The 17827-nt window shown below is 30.5% G+C and overlaps 1 pseudogene across 1 annotated transcript; it reads left to right on the top strand.

Annotated features, from left to right (window-relative positions):
• The first annotated feature begins 2276 nt into the window (after positions 1 to 2276).
• LOC18431197 (ubiquitin fusion degradation protein 1 B-like) lies at positions 2277 to 12437 on the top strand (annotated as a pseudogene). Its single transcript, XR_016058629.1, has 9 exons — positions 2277 to 2380; positions 5300 to 5392; positions 7408 to 7453; positions 9204 to 9300; positions 9899 to 9917; positions 10063 to 10095; positions 10284 to 10405; positions 10510 to 10634; positions 12175 to 12437. The product of XR_016058629.1 is annotated as a ubiquitin fusion degradation protein 1 B-like (transcript).
• The last annotated feature ends 5390 nt before the right edge of the window (positions 12438 to 17827 follow it).

Below are 17827 nucleotides of genomic sequence, written 5' to 3' on the forward strand. Positions count from 1 at the left end.
TTTCAGATGATATGCTTGGGAGGATTTTTTTAATCTGAAAATGTGGTAACGACTTTAGAATCACTAGATGATTAATTTTTTTTAAAAGAAATTAACTTCTCAAACACTTAGATCTCACCCTCTAAAATTTAGACGATTTCTATTCAATCTTGAGACATTATTTTTTTTCAGATGTTTAGAAAGTGCAATTACGAAATTTTTTTATTGAGATTAATCTATGTGTTAAAAAGTTTACATCCCCAAAAATTGGGATCCTAAAACTAACCCTAGGTCGAGTTTTACCCGGGAGAATGAATGGATAGTATACTTCCACAGGAATAGCATCCCCTTTGGCTTTTCTTTATTAGAATTTCCAATAGTGAAAATAGATAGAGATAAGATTTGAATTCGTTATTTGATATATAATTCAAGATTTCTATTTCAATATCTTATTTTAGATTGACACAAGTTAAAATTTATCATATCCGAAACAAAACCATTTAGGATAATTATGCTTCTAAATTGAGTAGGATTCCGAGTTTTAATTTTGAATATGATAGATTCCAAGTTTCCCAATATTTTGTCATATCCATTCTTGAATAACTTGGAATGAAACCAATTTAGGACTCTACTTTATCAACTTTTATGTCCAATTATGGCTCTTTCCTAAACCATAAAAAAGATAAATCAATAAATAAAAAAATCCTCCCATAAATCCTTCTCTATAAATTCAATGTTGTTTTTTTTCTTTCAAACAAATATTCAACGTAATATCTCTCCTTTGACGTCTCAACCAGTTTCAACAAACGCATCTCTTTCGCCAGTTTTTTCTTGAGTTTCAAGTTTGTTTAACTCACTGACGTCTCATACCGAAAACCCTAGGTGGATAATGCCCTAGGTGGGTGAGCAGGGAGCGTAATGTCGTGGAGGGATAGTTGGTGTGCCCTCTGACTACGAAACGTTATGATGAAATTTGAAATGTCTATATTATCTTTATCCTTCACTTGTCCCTCGAAGGATAGGGAATGCCGAAGAATGTCTACTTCATTGCCAATCACCTTTACCTCGAATGATTCATTGCCAATCACTTTTACCTCGAATGATAGGGAGTGCCAAATAGGAGTAGATACCCCATTTTTTTAAAAACTGACAAATTCCATGATTTTTCTAACCTTAGAAAACCCATAGGATCACATTATTTCAATAAACCCCTAAACTATAGACCACCATAGTCTCATCTTATAATCCACACTTAACAAATCCCATTGTTTTAGTAGGAATCTATTCCACACCTAACAAATCTTCAATTTTTGGTAATTATTTATTCTACACCTAACAAATCCCATAGTTTCCATTTTACATCCCCATTAGGCCTACAAGAATGATAAGCTATCTTATCACTTGAAACGGAGTGAGAGAAAATCCTTGGGGTGGGATGTGTAGGTGAGAAGAGAGAGAAGTGGGAATGAGAGGCTAGGAAATCTAGAGAGAAAAAGATACCAAAAAAGAAGAGAGAGAGCCCAAAGAAAATGAGATTGTGAGTATGAAAAACCCTAGCTTTAGCCACTCGATCCAACCAAGCCATTGCCTGGTCAAGACTTGAAAAGAGAGACAAAGAGGACATTGGTTCTAATACGGTTGATCCCTTAAAGGCTCGGGAGTCCCAGGCCATCTAGCCAGGTTTGGTATCATTTCTTACTCTATTATTATTATTTTTCTACATTTATTTTACTTTAATTAAATTAGATTAGTTTTTATTGTTTTTATTTTGTGTTTTATATTATGCTGGTGTTGCCATTGATCTGATAACAGATCCGCTTGTTTCTGGGCGGATCTGGCCTCATATCAGAATTCGATTTTCCCCACATTCTCTATCACTTGTTTAAAAAAAAAAAAAAATCAGTGGTATTCAGATCCGACGGATTTTCATCTGAAGATCTCTTTGATTTTGCATCATAAACACATGTTATAATACATTTATTAATTTCTGAATTTCCATATCGAAAAAAGTAAAAACATCTTTATTTTCAGATATTCAAATTTTATTTTATTTTAGCAAAATGTGATGCAAATAACAATCTCATTAACATATGGTTTAAAAATTTAAGTGTATAGGGCATATGAACTTATTAAAACCTCTTGTGTGCCTTAGATTCTTAATTTGGAATCACAAGCTTTTAATATGACAGCCTTTGGAATAACATACGTTCGTTGTGATAAGTTTTAATTTTTTTTTCTTTTTTTTGCTACAACCTTCAAGCATTTATTTATATGACTTCTAGCTAATTTGTGATGTTAACATTCTAAGTGGAAGATATACTTGTTCAGCAAAGAATTGAATAAAAGCTTGTGATTACATTGGAGTACAAAATATCTTAAGGCATTGGAAGAGACTAAAGAGGTATATTGATTTTAAATAATTTTTTTAATTTATACAATATTAATTAATATTATAATATTTTTAAATTTGAGTGCTTCAATAATATTTGGAAAAAAAAAGTCATATTCCCAATCTAAAAGAAACAAAATCTAATTCTTAAAAGTTAAAAAGATTTGGCTTTAGTTTTTATATTTTAATTATTTATAATATTGAGTAATATTTAAATAAAACTACAATTTTAATACGAAATTATTAATTTATAAGTATAAGTATTCCAACAAAAATACCTGGTTGGTGGGGTTATCGTTATAGTTGTTAGATAAAATATAATCATACGGTAATATAAGGGTGAAAAAAAATCTTCATATGTAATTTTCTCAAAAATAAAATAGAAGGGAGTGCATTTTGTTTGTTCATTTAAAATTTAATAATTATCATGTGATTTAAATTCTCCTTAAAAAAATTTAAATAATAGGTATAAAGAGGGAAGTGGAATTCATCTTTAAAAAACAAACTCATGATTCAAAACCATTATTGCAATCCTGAAAACTTAGTAAATAAAATTCCAAGAGAGAAAATAGAAATTCGGGAGTGAATAAAAAAAATTTGAAGGAACAAACTCATGATTCAAAAACAATCCGTAAAAGTTAGTTTATTGCAATCCGCAAAACTTAGTAAGTACTCTAATAATATTTAGAGAGAAAGAAGTAGGTATCTTTCAACTATAGAATAAAATATATAGGGTCTTCAAGTTTTCTATTGGCTTTTTTTATAAATAGAATAGATAGAGCAATGATCCAATACAAAGGTTATATTATACTATAATGCAACAACATTTTTAGAAAATCATGTTTGTGGTATTTGTATGACTCCAAACTTTGCACACACACTCTCTTCATATCAATAATCAATCTCAAAAAAAAAAAAGTTTCAATTTGAAGGCTAGATATACTCAAAATGATTTCCATCCAAAAATGAATCTAGACCATTCATTTTGTGAATTTCAAAATCTTAACCATTATAGACAGCAAAATTATGGTTGGGGCAATAATAGTGAAATGATCAACTGTGATTTAGGTTGTTTAGTGTCGTTTTTATATTTTCCAAAATAAACCGCTTTTGAGGAAGCATTCAAATTTTGGCACAATGATATGATATATAATTTTTTAGAGAGAGAAAGACATACATTTATCACTCTAGATTAAGAACACCTTTCCAAGCCGTACAATAGTAAACGCCACTCCTAACGAAAACCGCGTCAAACACCTCTTCTTATTGTAACTGTGCACGTTGGGGCTGTTCGCAATGGCGCTATTGGGATTCATTTTTCGGGAAATCGATAGTGCAATTAAGCCTTACGAAATTCTTTTTAGGTATTACGAAATCCTTTCTAAATGTTTGCCGGGAAGCGAAGAGGCCATAACGTCCGTCTTCACTATAATCAAATCGTCTTGCTTTTGATTGTTTCGTGCAGGTGCCACTTGATGTTTCGAGAGCAATCGGGTCCGAATGGACCTTAACGCCCTCCTTCTTAACGTCCTCCGTCTTTGAACCTGTAACGATTATTTTATACCGTTTTAGAATTAATATCCTTTGAACATCTCTAACATTACTTAATTTTTATACCGTTTTTTTATACTCTTTTAAAATTAAGAGAGGGCAACTTTAAACAATTCTTTTAAGGCGAGGTGCATTTGTAATATAACTAACTTTTTGCTTTTAACTATTATGACATGTAACTTCCTTTTGTTGCTGATATACCCAGAGATAATGTCTCTTTCATATGTACGTAAAATTTGAAACTTTTATAATCGAATAGAAGGAAGAGAAACATTCCCAAACATTTCCATACTTTATTATACACGAACCTACTATCCAAATCAATGTTACATTTCTTGTGTGCCACGTAGTTATTGTTGTTAAATCAAGCTTTATATATATATATATATATATATATATATATATATATATATATATATATATATATATATATATATATATATATTATATAAATAAAGTTTCAACTTTAAATTGTAGAATTACAGATGTACTCCAAAAATCTATAGGAAATGTTGTTTTAATATTGAAAAAACTTTCTAATCAATCATCTCGATATCGACATCTATGAATATTAAACAAAAAAATTTTTGAATATAAAAAATAGTGTATCTTGCAACACATTATCTAGATCATCTATTTTCAAGATTTTCATATATTTATAGGTTTACTTGATTTTAACCAATTTTGGAGTTTAAAATTTTCTAATTAGATATGAAAATAGATTTTGAGATAATCCTAATAATGTTTTACAAGAAAATTATATGTTATGATAAAATTTAGAGGTGTGCCTTAATTGGATTGTTTAAGGTTGCAATCTTAAACGATACAATTAAAACGCACCTTAAAATTTTATCATATTATGTAATTTTGTTGTATTACTATTATCGTAAAATCTATTTTCATATCTAATTAGAAAATTTAAAATTCCAAAAATTGTTATATTCAAGTAAATCTATAAATATATGAAAATCTTTAAAATGAACGGCTTGCAAGATGCACAATTTCTGAGACTCAATAACTTCTTCTTTTTTTTCTATTCATACATCTTGATGCCGAGATAATCAAATAAAGGATTTTTCAACATTAAAAAAACCATTCCGATAGATTTTTGAGGTGCATTTGTAATTCTACATTTTAAGGTTACAGCCTTATATAAACTTTTCCTAACAACCATTCCCATAAATTTTTTGAGGTGGATTTGTAATTCTATATTTTAAAGTTACAGCTTTATATAAACCTTTTCCATATAATATATATATATATATATATATATATATATATATATATATATATATATATATATATATATATATATATATATATATATATATATATATATATATATAGATCATTGATCCAAATTATATATACAATTTCCAGTTTGGTGAACCTACACCAGTTTTCTTGGGGAGCTTCCGCCAGCTTTCTCTCTCTACAATTTGGTAATCCTACACCAGTTTTCTCTCTCTACAGGTTTGATGCTCCTTCTTAATACTACTCTTGATTTTTTATGATTTGTTTATGTTCATGGATTACATATTCATAAAAAAGAAAAAGATTTTTGGAATTTTGATACTAGATCTTTTTTTTTTGAATTATTGCGCTTTTTATAGTGTGAATTTTGATGGTTGCTCTTTTATTTTAGGAAAAGTTTTAAATAAGGTTTGCAACTTTAAATTGTAGAAATAAAGATTGACCTCAAAAATCCATCGTAAAAAGTTATTTGGATGTTGGAAAACCCTCTAATTGATCATCTCGACCATGACAATTGAGATGTATGAATATGAAAAAAAAAAAAAGATTTCGAGTCCGCACAAAAATCCATCGTAAAAGGTTGTTTGGATGTTGGAAAACCCTCTAATTAATCATCTCGACCTTGACGTCGAGATGTATGAATATGAAAAGAAAAAAAGATTTCGAGTCCGTGAAATAGTATATCTTGCAACACATCATCTGGACTGTCAATTTTCAAGATTTTCATATGTTTATAGATCTACTTGATTTGAACCATTTTTAGAGTTTAAAATTTTATAATTAGAAATGAAAATAGATTCTCGGCATCTTAAAAAAAATTTATATCAAAGGTACCTATATAAAATTTAGAGCCGTGCCTTATTATTTTATTAGTGCTTATAAATTTAGGAAAGCTTTGTACGTGACTCCACCATAATATAAATTATATGTGACCTTTGGATTGCTCATCTCATAAACCAAATAATGTATGGTTTTAAATATTTTCTACAAAGCTTTTTGAGTGAAATTTATGGTGTCCTAGCAAAAAATTTAAAAAGTATTTCTTATGAAAATAAATGACGAAAATACCCCAAAAGTTCAGAGGCACTTTGATAATTTTTCTATGATAGGAAATTTTTTTAATTTTATCATGTGTGCCCCTGTGCACACGTGTAAAATATTTTATAGAGTAAAGATCAAAATCATTGTGGGATTATTGATTATTTTTGTCGAATTATTTCCATTTATGTGATTTTTCTTCTGCATCGCATGAATGGCCAATGATGATAATTGAGAAAAAATTATAAAGAAAGAAAAACTTATTTTTCCAATAAAATAAATTAGGTTTGTATGAAGGTGTTTATTTGAATAAACACCTTGACCTTTTCTTTTTTCTTGAGGAGAAAGCGATTTAAATACTATATTAATGGCGCATTTATCATTTAAAAATAAATCTTGTTGCTTTTTCCCCAAGTCTCTCTCCAAATATTGTATGGGATTCTCTATAATATGAAGAAGGAAACTCCCCAAACAATTTATTCCTTTTTCTCCTGATTTGGGATCTTACTCAACAAAATAGGAAAATAGGAATAAGATTAGGAGAATTGTTTGGTACGTCCAAGCCCACACCTGCTATTACACGTTCTGTGATAAAGAGAGTATGGATCTACACCTTAAATAACAGTAAAGTCCAAAATACATCATTTCCTGTTTTTAAAATTTGTTTATTTTTAGAGAAAAAAAAGAAAAAGAAAGATACTAATCTCTGATTTGGGTTTTAGTTAATCCTAATTTCTTCATATGTTGCAAACAAAAAAACAGACTAGTTTCTTCAGTGTTTTTGTGGTTATATGCTTTTAATCTTATTTGATCTTAACTTTCTTGAAAGAATTCAGAAAATCCGTAAAAGAAAAATAGAAAACAAAGCTTACAATAAAAAAATTGATAATTCATATAAAAAGACATGAAAATTATGCATAATTAATTAGTAATTTAGTAAAAAAGAAAATTATGTTTTTTTGTATGCTCAAGTTTGAACTGAACTCGCCTCGGCAGGGTGCTGTGGCCGAGTTAGTCGGCCAAGTCCGAGGCGATTTGTTTAAATCACTTTCACTTTCAGGAACCAGTGATGCATATTGTTGTGATCTACTGTATACTGTAGTTTTTTGTTTTCTTTCTCTGCTGTGAATAGTTGTTGATGATTTTAAATGACCTGCCTTTCACATGTTAATAAAGAAATTTTGTGCTCTGTTTAGCTGATTGAGAAGTAAGATTTTCTATCTATCAATGGGTTCCACACAGGTATGTCCTAAAAGCTTTGTATTATTCAAACACTTGTATTTCCTCTATTTTTATAATCAGTGTATTGCACTACGTTTTCCGTTTTTTTACTGAAGTTTTCATTGTCTATCAAATAGCTTAAGATTACTTAGGAGATTCGTCGAAAAAAGAGATTGTTGTTGTGGGTTTTCTACTGTTTACTTACATATATCTAAGTATGTTATGGTCACAAAAATATCAAAAGGATTCTAGTTATTTTCACCTAAGTTGCATAAAGTGTTTTCTTGTGGATCCAACTGTACTCATGGAGATGATTATCTTGTCAGCTATTATTGGTTTGAAAAAGGTTTATATAAGCTATCAACTTTATATTGTAGAAATAAGGTACATTTAAAAAACTCATTGAAAAAGGTTGTTTCATTTTAGAAAATTCTCTAATTGATCATATTGACATCAATACATATGGATATGAAAGTAAAAATGAATTTCCACTGTTAAACATGCATTGTATAATATATTATCTACATCATTAATTTTCAAGATTTTTAAGTGTTTATAGATCTGCTAGATTTGCACCATTTTTTGAAGTTTCAATTTTATTATGGGGTGAAAAATGGATTTTTAGGTTATAATAAGAGTTTTGCTACCAAAAATACATCTTTTAATAAGATTTGGAAGTGCAGCTTATTGTGACTGTTTAAGGTTGACACCTTAGCAAAACCTCACCCTATTGATTTCGAAATCTTAAAGGCTATCCTAACATGAACCTTTTTGCCGTAGTTATTTACAGTTTGGTGCTCTGATATGTATAAACTAATCCACAACATAATAGTTTTCTTTTTGACAATGAATCAACAACATAATAATTCATCCACACATACAGAACTCACTATGGAGAGGGTTATTTTTATATATTAGTAATGTAAGAATTCCATTATGTGTTTGTCACTCCTTTCATGGATCTTCTTATCAGGGGAAATTTTTTTTAAAAAAATAATGTTTTTGCCTTGGTTCATTAGTTTTCCAAACAAGAAGACACCTATTCAGGCCATCCAAATTCGCACCTAATGTACATATTTATAATCTTATGAATTCAACATTTAGTGACCTCTTGCAAGCTACTATGCACTTGCCTATTCATATTGAATCATCTGAAAATTTTCTTAACCTTCTTTCTACTTGATTCAACGTCCTTACTGAAAGGGATATGTACTCCCTTAGTTCTTATGGAACATCAAATTCCACATTGCTCAGGAGGCATGTATATTTTGCTAAGCTATATAATCATAAAGTATTCTATAATAGTACAAATTTATAATTATGTCTATATCACGGAGCAATATTGTATTGGACATTATTGTAATCGTATGTGTGCTGCCATAAATGAAGCAGCGAAAGTTTAGTTCATTTGTTTTACAAATAGGGTTTATCTGAAGAACAATTGTTCCATGCAGGGCTGGACCGCATCCATATGTATAGAGCATCCATCTTAAAGATGGATGCATGGTCCATCTAAAAACAATTGTAACTAACGGCCTAAATGTTTTTTTAATATAATTATCATTTCTAGTATTCAAAATTTATTTATTTATTTATATTCATGATCTCCATGTTAAAAATTATATATTCTTTAAAACTTGGGATATATTTATTCCCAAGCCTGCATTTCTACATTTCAAAAATATATTTATTGCCACGCATGCTAACCACGTCATTATCTGAATTCACTAGTAGTATTGGACCTTTGCTTACATTTGTTATTATTTTGCAGGATTATGGAACTGATGAATTTGACTCTAGAAACGATGAATGTGATTGTTTGGATGGGTATGGATTTGATGAATCAAATTTTAAATGGACCTAATAAGGTTTCAACTTTCTCATTTTCTCTCTTTTGTTTTTCTTATCATGCAATAGGTTATCTGCAAGTTTGTCTCTGTCTAGATATGCATGCCAATTTGATAGTTTTCTCATCCGGTCACCATGGTCTGATTCCATGTATACTTTTTGTGTTTGAAATAACTATTCGCAAAAATTCCACCTTGGTTCTAGTAGCAAAAACATATGAATATAGTTTTTATGTTTATAATACTTTCTTCAACATAGCAACAAATCCTTTACTTTTCATACAAGCTTAACTTTAGTCCTGATGGGATCTAGTCCATCAGTGCTTGCCAAACCCATTGCTATCTAGTATTATCGACAAATTGTCACATCATAGTCTATTTTACAAGGTTCAGTACTTGATGAATGGACTCGATTGCTGCATTTCTGAATTTCTTTCAATAGACTACGTTTCGACATATTCCCAAAAAATAAGTCAAATTAATCCCCTCTGAGTTTTTAGTTCTAGAATTATGTTCTCTGACTTGTGCTTTATTATAGATACGGATGTTCTCTCTTGCTTGTTTATTTAATATTTCATTGTCGTAACTCTGTTTTATGTCTTTGTCTTTTATGCCTCAGGTAGAAAGTGGGGATAAAGGTATGCTCTCTGGAAATCCAACTTTCTTTTATGCTATTTATCAACTTTTTTTTCTTTTTATTTTTATTTTTATTTTTCTGTTTCTTTGTTTTTTTTTTTTTTTTGAGTCCTAAATTTGGGTTTACTGTTTTCTTGAAAATTCCAGTTATATTGCCTCAATCTGCACTCCATAGTCTTGGTAAACAAACCTTTCTCTTTCTTATTTCCATTGCAGGCCATGGTTTCTTGATTGTTAGGTAGAGTTGGTTAGTTTATAAAGATATATAACTATTTTTTCTTTCTTTGTTATATATCTTTGATGCTTTTGTTTCTGGTGGATGTTAGTATTGACAATATTAAATGCACGATGCTATGTTTTTTCTACAGCAACTATGCATATGGAATACCCCATGTTGTTTGAGCTTTGGAATCCTTCCACGGAACATGTCGCATATTGTGGTCTCATAGAGTTCACTGCTGAAGAAGGCGAATTATATATGCCCAATTGAGTACGTATCTTTTGTGTAACAATGTATCTAGTAGTTGCCATTACTACAAAGCAGGACATGAGATTATTCTCTTTACTATTCTTTTGTAATTTTTTGACTTTTAGATGATGGAGAACATGCATTTACAAGAGGGCGTGGAAGTAAAGAATGGCACCCTTTGAAAGGGGATATTTGTGAAACTGCAACCTCACACCAAGGAATTTTTGGAGATCTCGAACCTAAAAGCCATGTAAGTAAACTGTAATAGTATGATTTGATCATTGTAATTGCTTCTAATTGTGCCAATTTATACATTCTGTGTTTCAGTTGTACTTGCTATTGTTCATGCTTGTTCCAAGATGGTGGTGTTAAAGTTGGTTTGGCTTGAATCTGCTGGGTTCCTGTTTATCTAGAGTAAACTATTATACAGTTGGACAAACTTTCGATGAATTGATTGTCATGGGTAGTTTGGGAAATGGTTGGTAGCTTGGTTTCAGATCACGCGGTCTACGCTCGGGTCTTCAGGACTAGCTGGATCCAAACTTGATTGGCAAGTCTATTTAGTGTGGAAGTTTACACCTTTGTTTTTGTCATATGTCTTTGAATGTTTTCTAGGCTACTAGTCGTCATGATTGCGGCTTGCTTTTTCTTTAATTTCTTGTGTTATGAAAATTCCATTTATTTTTTATTTTTCTTGTTATATATAAGATATATGGTATACAAAACATTTGCATTGCTAATTACCTTTGAGTTTGCTTTATTTATGTGAACCATGAGTAAATCTATCGTTTATTTAAGAAAGAAAAAGAAAAAAAAAAAGATGACCAGGTCCTTCAAGTAATTATGTTTTTGTATATCTCTCTTCTTGTCTGGGTGTGCTAAAAGTGCTCTAAGAAAAAAAAAAAAAGATGACCAAATCCTTCAAGTAATTATACTTTTGTATATCTCTCTTCTTGTCTGAGTGTGTTAAAAGTGCTCTAACTTCTTTTACAGCTAGTAGTGTAGATATTTTGTCTAAGATGGAGTCTATAATTTGTTGGAAGTTGTATTGATTTGATCTTATTAATTATTTGCATGGAAAATTTCGATTTTTGCAACAATAAATAAGAAATATACAGTTATAAAAAACTGTAAGTGGAATACAGGCATAACAACATAAGAAATAGAAGGAAATAAATGGACACAACAATATAATAAATCATCCAAATTCTCCATTTGTAAATTAATAATCTTGAAACTTGTCATTTATCAAGTTATTCATTTTCATCCCTTATACATGGGTATAGTTACTTACTTGATAGATTCAACTTAACTTGTTTGGGTAATTGTCTAAAAGAGGTGATTCTCAAAAGCTCCTCTGACATTAGCAACAATGTACTCTTCATTTGGTGGCAAGATATAGTGGACAAGGTATGGTTCACTGTGAAGAGTGGCATGTACTATTATTTTTTCATATGCATTAGTTTTGTTTGAGGCCAGCGGCTTATGAATATTGATCATCCAAGAGTTGCTTGATAAGCCCCTATGATACATAGAGGGGTTGAGTGACATAAGTCTTCTCCCTGTTGATTCTTGCAAATTGATTGTTTAGCAAGTTACATGCCCTTGCGTTGTAGTCAAATTTGCTTTTAATGTGAAATGAGATGCAAAAGAAGTATTGGAACCATTAAATTGGTTTAAAACGTGGTACATTTTTTAAAGGAGGAAGCAAAAGGGAGCTAAAATATTTTATTTAATCTACTCCATTGTTTGACGAGATCTTTGATCCCTTTTTTCTTTGTTTTTTACAGTTTGGAAACTACTCTGCCAAGCTTCACTTGTAACCACTGGCGACCGCATTATGTTGGGCTTCAATAATAAAAATTATTACATAAACATTGTGGAAACGAGACCAACTCCAACGGTTTGTATTGTTGATATAGACTGTGAGGTGGATTTTGCTCCCCCTCTCGATTACAATTAGCCACAAAGATCTGCTACCACTCTCTCATCAAGCCAAACACTTGAGAAAGGTTTCTCAGGTTTTTTCCGATTCCTTCTTTCTTTTCATTTTACTTTCTCATGTCTATTGTTATTCTTTCACCAAACCTGGCACCTAAGAAAGGTTTTTCCTGATTCCAAGGTTTTTCCTGATTCCTCTTTTCTTTTCATTTTACTTTCTCGGATCTATTATTACTTGATCCAATTATGATCCTTATTTATGCATTCTATCCAAATGTTTTTTTACTAGAATATTTCTGAGACTCCTAACATTTATTGTTCTTTTTCCAAAGCTAATTTATTTGAATTTGTGATGTTCTATTATGCTATCCGACATACTTTTAAAGAGTGTTATCCACTGTCCACATTGAGATTCCATTCTTTTACTTTAGGATTTGTTAAAGACTATGACTCTCTCAAATAAGAAAAGTCTCAGAGTTTTTATCTGTTTTGATTGAATCATTATTCTTCTCAAAATTCTTGGACATCATTTCTTAAAGAAACAAAAAACCATTGTCTTTTGTTCAAAAAATGGTAGTTGATTAGAAGGATGCGGGGATTAAACAAATTGAGTTCTATAAATAAAGCATCATGAATATAATGGATTTGGGTGCTCTTGTCTTTCGCGATATAAGAATAAACAAATTGAGTTTATTAGCTCTTGTCTTTCGCGACATAAGAATAAACAAATTGAGTTCTATAAATAAACCATCATGAATATAATGGATTTGGGTGCTCTTGAGTTCTATAAATAAAGCATCATGAATATAATGGATTTGGGTGCTCTTGTTTTTCGCGATGTAATGCTTCTCTTATTTTCCATCTTTCAGCCAAAGCTCTCAAAGGAATTTGAGAAGTTCATCCTTTTTACATGGGTTGGAAGTCGCTTAGATGGAAAGCATTCTTCCAACATTCAATCTCCCAACCCTTCCAATATTCCAATATTTAGAAAGAAGTTCAGAAAGAAGCCCCTAAAGAAGACTTCTTAAAGGAATTCAATCTCCCAACCCTTCCAATATTTAGAAAGAAGCCCCTAAGGAAGAACTCTTGAAGGAATTCAATCTCCCAACCCTTCCAATATTTAGAAAGAATTCAGAAAGAAGCCCCGAAGGAAGACCTCTTAAAGGAATTTGAGAAGATCATCCCTTTTACTGGGGCAGTGGGATGGTATGCATTCTTCCAACATTCAATCTCCTAACTCTTTTACCAATGTTCAGAATCCTTTTACCAATATTAAGAAAGAACCCCTAAGGAAAAATTCAAAGCATTTGCAGGCAAAAATTACAGATTGAGGGAGTGAAATTCACAGTGAACTCATTGTTACTTGTATTATTTTTTTATTATCAATTAGAATTTCATTTCTTCCCTCTAATCCAATGTCCAATGTGGTCTGATCATGAACGTGTATGCATAACTAAGTAAAGATTATGGCAGATTTTTTCAAATGAAAGGAGTCCATCGATGAATTGAATAAAAATTCAACACCTGCATTAAAATTCACTGAAATTCACTGCTTTGGATGTGATCTATGATTCTCGTGAAATAGGTCTCTGATATCATTAGATCATAATTTTAGATGTTATACACTGGACTCCATTAGTTACCCTTTGGACCACACCATTACTGTAGAATATGAAGTGTGGATTTGTAGTTGCTAAGTCAGGAACTAACAATGGGAACCGGTTATGTAGAAATGCGGGTCTCTTAATAATTTTATTTTGAGATGGATTTTAAGACTTAATATTTAAGGATATATAATCAGATCACGAATATTGAAAAATAAATAAATTTTAAAAAACTAAAAATAATAATTCTAGTAAGAAAACAGTTGGACCATTAGTTTCCATTGTTTTTAGATGGAACACTTTCTTGCATCCATCTTTAAGATGGACGCTTTACACTTTCCGGACTCATATGTAAGAATGAACTCCAGAAACAATTTTCTGTAACAATATATTGGGACCCATATGTAGGAATGTGCTCCAGAAACAATTTTCTGTAACAATATATTGGCAAAGTAGAAAATAATTGGTAATAAGTTAGTTTTGGTCAAGAAAATTAACAACAAAATGATGGGGCTATAGGAATAGCCAAAAATTAGTTAAGTAAAAAATAGAGACTACTTGGGATTTGGCTAAAAAAAAAGTGGAATACAAATTCTGATGTGTGTACATGACAAAATAAAATATGGGTGTGATCTGAATCACTTTTTCTTACATTGTTAACTAGCAATTGGGGAAATGCAGTATTTGGGGGAATATCGGAGAAGTATGTTTTAGGATTTTCTTTTTTAATTATAGAATACGTGCTGATTTTGGTTTCATAAAGAGGACGCTTTTAAGATCAGTTAGAAAATTTGGAGTTTTTAATGAATTCCAAAAAATAAAAATTTCTTTGAAGTAATTGTGTTTTAATCTGTATGGGCTAGAATTCCTAATATCCATGGGTATGATTGGTCAAAAACGAGTGCATAATCTCATGGAAAATTTATCTTCTTTTGCTGAAACATAGGTTTTAATTTTAAAGTTGCGTCACTTGATTTGATTTAATTTCTAAATATTTAATAAAACTCATGGGTATATGAGATAAGAAATTAGTTTATATTTGGTCAAGTAATAGATTTATTTCCTCTCGCATCTTTATCTAAGTTATTATAAAAGGCACTAGTACGTCAAACGGAGCACATGTGAACCTTGCTCATAGCTTTAAGATCTGAGAAGATGGTTAAGGAGGCTTGAGTCGCAATGTGTCAAGCTAGCTATTAACTATCATATCGTGATCAGATAGATTATAGCTATTTATTTATTTTTTTATTCTACAAATAATTTTGAAGTTAAATTTGAAGCATGCATGGATCCGACAGAAGCGCAGACAGAGGCGCATATGATAAAAATAATAAAGTATTTATGATGATGAAAAATTATCAGAATAGCCCTAAAATTGTAGGGATGCCCAAAATTTCATCCGAAGTGTTTTGTAGAAAATAAATAAATAAATAACACAATGTTTGGCACGAACAATAGCAGGTATTCGATTCAAATCGAACGGCTAAAAAGTAGAGTCACATATAACTAATTTGTTGTTGGGTCACATAGAAACATTTCCCAGTAGGTAAGGGTTCTGAGAAGAGCTTAAGTGATTTTTTGTGAGGCGTCATTTTTATACTAATTGTAGAAAATTTCAGTAAAACTTTCCCATTATTAGTTTTGTGTTTATGTGGGCTTTTCTTTAGTCCATCTGGACTTGCATTCATTCTTGGTTTGTTTTGGCCAGCCATATTCTTATTTATCTTGGAAAATTATAGATACCCATGGTCATGCCTTGTAGGCAATGCTTACCCTCCGCACCTTTTTAATTCACACCATCACTAACTTTAGTACTATTTATTATTATATCCAACTCCCAAATAAAAAATTAATTTTCATGAGACAAAAATACCCATAATGCTTAAACCCACATTCATTCTCATCTCTTCGCTCTTCACTCTCTCTAAGATTTCAAAATTTTTAGAGACTTCCTTTTTAGAAACTTGAAATTTTAAATAATTTAGATATTTAAGTTTTTTTGATATAGTTTATGATGCAGAAAAGTTTGAGGGAATAGTAATATCAGTAAGGAACAAAACTAAATACAAGCATAATTCAAAGAAACATAGTATCTCTTCTCTAAACCTAAGCTAGAGTTGCAAAAGCATAAGTTTTTATTTCTCTTTCAATTTTCTAAAAATCGTAAGGAATGGCCCCTTTAAAGCTCAATACTCCTCTTATATATTATAATTTTATGTTCCAAGTACAAAAAGTATCCAAACATACCATATATTCTAACTTAAACTTGAATTCGTAATTATAGGTTTACCGCTGTGAATAGTACCAATAAACAATACTCGTGTACAGTAATTGTGAATAGTACTTATGAAGTAAATAAATAAAAAAACTCCAGAATATCTAAAAAACAAATAAATATTTAAAATAAACACTAAAACTAAAATTATCATATATAGCTTTCAATTTTGAAAAAAAATTAGAAATAAGAATAATTTTTCCCTCCATCATTTTACCTTGTTTGGAGAAAACTCATCTTCAGGTTTAGAAGTGTGCTAAAATGAATTCGGCATCAAAACCACATTTTTCAACTTTTTTTTGCTTAATTTGTTTAAATATTGTTTGTGATAAGCATAATTCCCAGATAAATGGATCTTGGTGTGTATATGGAGGAATCAGTGCAACTTTTTCTAGTTTTTAGAGGTTTTCTAGACATCTATTTCATGACTTTCTAAAATCAAGGCCACAATTCACAGTTTATGAGTTGACTACATTTCATCTACGCTACCATGATTCCAATACCCTAAATTTCTTGAATGTTCTGCCTATATTAGTGAGATCTTCAAAAGCCATGATTTGGATCAGTCCTCCTGTTGTCTTCTCTCTATATTCTTCACCCTCTCCCAAAATATCGTCATCAACATTTCGATCCTTATTACAGATTAGATGTCATAAGAGATTCTGTTGTTCATTAGAGTATATCAAAGATTGGTGGTGAATCTCAATCTACAACTTGTTGATTTTTTATACTATCTGTATCAAAATCAATAATTTCGTCCTTAAAATCGAAAATCATAAAGTGATGTTCTCCAAGTCTAGATCTTCTATCGCTATCCTCATTACCTGATTCCACACGCGATATACAAATATAGAAAGGCTTGTACTCGATATCCTTTTAGGCTGAAAGATCACCATTGTCTTTCCTATTATTAAAACTCACGAATTACTACAACAACTATTGAATTTTCCTTTCAAGTTCATCAATTATGTTATTTATGGGATCATAGAGTGGATCTATGAAACCTCCCATTACACAGCCGCTTCTTGTCTAGGAATCGCCAAAATCACAAATACTAGGCAAGTGATCAATAAAACAGCAGAAATTAGCAAGATCTAAGTTTTGTTGTTGATCTAGAGTACAAAAATTAACGCTAAAATACCATCCGCATACTACTACAATAACTTCCATACACTGCAATAACAACTTCTTGACACTACTATATTACCTTCCGTATAGATAGCGAACTCTGATACCAATTTGATGCAGGAAAATTTGATAGAAGAGTAAAATCAACAAGGAATAAAACCAAACACAAACGTAATTCAAAGAAATCTAGGGTACTGTCCCCACATCTATGTTAGTTAGTGTTGCAAAAGCATAAGTTTTTATTTCTCCTTTAAGTTATAAAAACCATGTGGAATCACTCCCCTCAAAGCCCCACACATCTCTTATATATTATAATTTAATATTTCAAGTACAAAAATTATACAAATAAATAATACATTGACCTATAACCCTAAATTAAACTTAAAATTTATAATCACAAGTTTATCCCTGTGTACAGTACTCGTGAACAATAGTTATGAATAATATTCATAAAGTAAATTCAACCAAAATCCCTAGAATCTGTAAAAAACTAAA

Source organism: Amborella trichopoda, chromosome 6 (assembly GCF_054954075.1).
Source record: "Amborella trichopoda isolate Santa Cruz 75 chromosome 6, AtrichopodaSantaCruz75HAP2 v2.0, whole genome shotgun sequence".
NCBI lineage: Eukaryota > Viridiplantae > Streptophyta > Magnoliopsida > Amborellales > Amborellaceae > Amborella > Amborella trichopoda.